The sequence below is a fragment of the Montipora foliosa genome, chromosome 7 (genome assembly GCF_036669935.1).
Source record: "Montipora foliosa isolate CH-2021 chromosome 7, ASM3666993v2, whole genome shotgun sequence".
Classification (NCBI taxonomy): Eukaryota; Metazoa; Cnidaria; class Anthozoa; order Scleractinia; family Acroporidae; genus Montipora; species Montipora foliosa.
Window position 1 is genome coordinate 8,018,196 of NC_090875.1, and position 5,000 is coordinate 8,023,195.

Sequence of the window (5,000 nt, forward strand, 5' to 3'; positions counted from 1 at the left end):
CTCCTTATATTCAAATGAGCCATTGTTAAATCTTTTACATTCTCGAGCGGGAAGGAATTAAATGATGTAGAATATGTAAAATTTTGAGGAACTATAATCGTCAAAATAAGTGTCTTCGAATGATGGTAAAAGACACTTTAAGCAAAACCATTCATCAGTAGGTCGACAATTTCCAGAAAGCGAAGAGTTGTCCGCGGCAACGGTCATCCTCGATACTGCACAAAAAATAGATGAAGGCTTACAACAATTAACTAATGACAAGTTTTACAAGCCTCTCTCGTCTCCTATTGTGCAAGACACCGCCCAAAAAGTAAAATAAATTATACGGTTCGAGACAAATCAACCTAATGACCCACAAATGGTTAATGTCTTAAACAACCATGTCTACCAGAATTTTACACGCTAACCAAAATTCACCAGAAAATACAAGTCGGCAGACCAATCATGTCTGGTAGCAGTGACCCACCAGAGCATATCTTTAGCTTTGTAGACTCACTACTACAACCTGTTGCAATAAAACAAGAGTCCTATATTAAAGACACTACCGACTTCATCAACTTTATTGAAAACATGCAAATTCCAGACAATGTGGTCCTTGCTACACTTGACGTAAGTTCTCTCTACACCAACATTCCTCAAGAGGAAGGAATTGACGTTGTTTCCGCCATTACGAAGATCACTATAAGCAGAAATTACCTATCCCAACAAGCGATCTATGGGAACTAATGCAGCTCATACTTGGAGAAAACTCTTACGTTTAATGAAAAACACTTCGTACAAACTCACGGCATTGCTATGGGAACTAAAATGGCGGTCGTTTTCTCCGTTATTTTTATGGCGGACCTTGAAAAACGACTGCTAGTGCCTAGCCCACTGAAACAAGCCGGAAACCTCGGCCACCTGGCGAATGGTAGCCATCTTTGATGGATATAACTGAGAACACTTTGAAAAAATTTTCTCAATCTTTTCTTCGGGAAGAGATATAGTCATAGCTGAAGAATCAAGGTTGAATCGTAACTACGTCAATCGTGTCACAGGATCAACCTGAGACTTTTTGTAATTCGTTTTCAAACCAAGGTCGCCAAGAAGTCTTATTAGCTTATGTACATTGGTCGAACATTCTGCCTTGGCTGCAGCAATAATTAAGGTATTGTCTATGTATAGCAAACCTTCATGCCGTCAGACCTCAACAAAGAATATAGAGTTTTCAGGACCTTGGTAAACGTGCGTGGCGCTAAACTATACCCGAATGGAAGACAAAGTTGTTCTTTCCAGATAAACCGTAGAAATTTTCGATACGACTCATGAATTGGGATACTGAAATAATCATCTGATAAATCTACAGAGGCTAAATAATCATTGCTGTTGATTAATTCACAAGCAACATTGATAGTTTCCATTTTAAAATGTCTTTTAACGACAAACTTGTTCAATGGCTTGAGATTGATGACTGGCCTGAAATCACAAATAAATTTGAAATAAATTCTCCTTGGCAATGTTGAGCCTTGGCAATAGCTCCTTTTTCGAGTAACTTTAAAACCTCTTTGTCAATAGCTTGACGCTGGCCTTTATAAAACTTTGCTTGAGAAAGCAACACTGGTTGACAAGGTTCACTCTCGAATTCGAGGTGATAACCTTCAACACACTGTAGGATCCAAGGATCAGAGGTGATTTGACGCCCTAGTTCTCAACAAATTTGGCTAAATTACTGGCTTTGTTCTCCTTGCCCTTGTTGTAGCAACTTAACTTTCCTCGGGAGAACTCTCTCTTGTTGTAGCTGTAGTTGTAACGACCGCGGCGTGATGCAGTCGAGCGGTCCCATAAAAAAGGACGATTGTCTCACCTATTGTCAGAACTTGTTTTCCCTTTCTTGGGCATAACTTTGGCCATGATGTTGTTGGCTTTTGCTTAACTCATCTCCAAAAAGAAAGCGAGACAGAGGTGTAGATGGCGAACATAGAGAGCGAAAATTATTTGATAAATCGGGCTTTAGGAGCTCTCTGCCTTTCAGTGAGACTAGAAAAGAAGCATCGCTGATGAAAGACAAAGAGTCGCACAGGTAGTCGAGCAATACTTTCTGGTCCAACTCTGTCTTTTCTTTCTTGCATTGAATTAGAGATTCAATGGCTAATGTAATTGCCTCAGCCACGTGGACTGCAGATTTCTGAGCTTCTGACATCAAGCTTTTTTGATGCCCTTGGGAGATCATTCCAGATTCCTGGATTAACCCTCGGTACTGTTTTCAGCTAATGCTTTGAATTTGCTCTCCATGGGCTTCTTGGAAAAGGCCTCATTAATTCTTTTGACCAATGCATCTGACACCTTTGGGCCAAGACATTCATCATCATTGAAAATGGATGTTGAAATACCCAAATCCTCTATTGACTCGTTTGTTTGATCTTCATCTGCGAAGGATTCTAAAAGACCGTTAACAGAGGGTTCTAAAGATGAGCCACCTTCCTCTGTCTTTTTCTTGCTGAGGAAAACTGCTCCGACTTTTGGGTTTCTGAGTTACACTGCTCAGACTTTTGGCACTTCAATCTTCTTTAGACGTTGAGTTAGAGGCCTTGTACTTAGAATGTGAAGTCGTTTCTTTATCAGAACTTTGCTACAAAACATCCGAGTCCTCGTTGAACTTCCTCTCTAGGAACGTTGAGATCTTTTCCAAGGATCTGTGGAGCTATGAAAGCCCCAAAGCCTGGCCTAACTCTTCCACTTGAGCTGTGGTGAAGCCGTTTTAGGTTCTTTTGTGGAAAGATCAGGAGGCAGCTCTTCGTCGTTTCAAAGATCGACATCGTCGTCGACCTTATGTCCTTCCATATCTAAAGCTTGGAAATGGCAAAGTATCAGAGAACACGATAAAATAAAAAATATCTTCATTGTAGTTTACCTCCTTTGAACTGCAGAAAGGAAGAGGGTACTCGTGGTATTCACTCGGTGTCATATAGCCTGTCTTCATTTACATAACAATAGTCTTCAATGAGTGGTTTATTGTGCATGCGCACAAAGGAAATGCATAATGATGCCATAGTGCGTAGCATGGATGAGGAGAACTTGAGTCTGTGTCTGTGTCAATTGTATGTTGTAATTTAAAGTTTAGGTTTAAGCCACCTGTGATGAGCTTATTTACCTCTTGACGTGAACATGTAATGAAATATGTTTCAATAAAAAAATAACAACAATCCTACCAATAATCTTGGGATTGTTATTCTATGTGCATATTCGCAAAAAATTAATGCGACTACTGTATGTGTCTTGCCCGCCGTATATGCACAAGGGGAACGTGGCTTTCTGGTAGCCACACAATTTATCAATGCTGTAGTCAAGATCGCTGTCCGATAACCTTTTATCTTGGCTCTTTGACTCGAACCATGATGTTCTCTCTCGTTCTTTGCATGTTCTATGTTGATGGAACAACTTCAGCATCTTCAGGCGACTTTGATCCACATCAGCTACAGAACATCGTGGTAGAAACTTAAAACCAAGCAGGAACGTAGTCAGTTGGCAAATTTGTCATCACCGTCAAATGTAGCGCATGTGCAAACACTTCAATTCTGGTCGCCGGCCGCCAAATTTATCGCCCAAAATATCATAGCAAACCATTGAAATTCCTGGCTTGCACTGCCACACAATAAAAAAATAATTCGAAAAAAAACAGTGGATAAAGTGACGTTGTTGATGTTGTCATGTTGTAGAAGATTGATAAAGAAGACAGCTCTCCAAGTTTTGAGTCTTTGCATTTTCCTAAACCTCAGATATTCGTCAAAATATTATGCCCAGATTTACAGAGCCCAGTATGGAGCCGCCATATTGGTGTATCCGTGGTACACCAACATGGCGGCCAGGCCAGAAAATAGTGTAAACTCTAGAACGTACTTTGGCTATCTAGGCGACTGATTATCTGTGCTGAAGAAACAAGCATTTACGTAAGCACTTTTCCTAATACTTTAATTTCTGAATAGGCTAAAAATCACGAGTCAAGTATATATTTTTCCACGAACACGTTCGTAGCTTTCTGTCACGCACCGCTATAACTCTGAAATTCAAAATGCGCTGGTTTCCAGACGAAGCAAGCTACTGAGTTGAAACATTGTAAACAGATACAAATTTACCCCCTCGTATGCCTAATGAGGATAAAAACTTTCTGGGCTCTTTAGTTTTGGATTTTAGAAAATTATGACGTCACGTTCAAGCCAAGAAAAGGATAAGGGTGTTACTTTCGAAACTTGAAGCTTGCTAGTTTTTCTTTGGATTTATTATGATCTACTAAACAGGTTTTCCAAGCTTTTGACGAGTTCCATAGTGTGAATGTTTTAGTTTCTGCAGTTCTCAAGTGATCTCTCTAACCACATAAATCTCTTTTCGATTGAGAAACACAATCACAGTAGCTACCCTGAGTATAGGAATATAGGACTACAATAGAGTAGCTGTATGCCTGGGTGGAAAGAGATTCTCAAAGGACACGCTACTTCGGGAGAAAAATATAGCATGGGTATTTAATGAACCTTTTGATGTTCTTATCCTAGGGATAATGATTTTTGTTTAAATCCAGCGAATAGTGGAATACAATTACCGACTTTCCTACTCCAAATGACTTTTTTCTTAAAGAATTGGAAACACTCTTTTACTCCTTTATTTGGGGTGGAAAGGATGATACTGCGAGAAATTTCATTTCTTTTTGCACTGTGCTTTATTGTTTGCGTCATGCTTTTTTGTTTCGTCCTGCTTTATTGTTTGCATCATGCTTTTTTGTTTGCGTAGTGCTTTTTTGTTTGCATTGTACTTTATTTTTCTTTGAGTTGTGCATTCCCTGCGTACGTCTTGCTTTTTCAATTTTATTAACTGTTTCTTTCTTTAACACGCTTTCTTTTTTTGTTTGGTGATGTTTTCCCCTTTGTTTGCGTTTCCTTTTTTTGTTTGTGTTGGCCCTTTTGGGCCACCGTACATCAGGCATGGACACCAAAGTATCGTCAATATATCTCATGTAGAGAGTTGGGAAG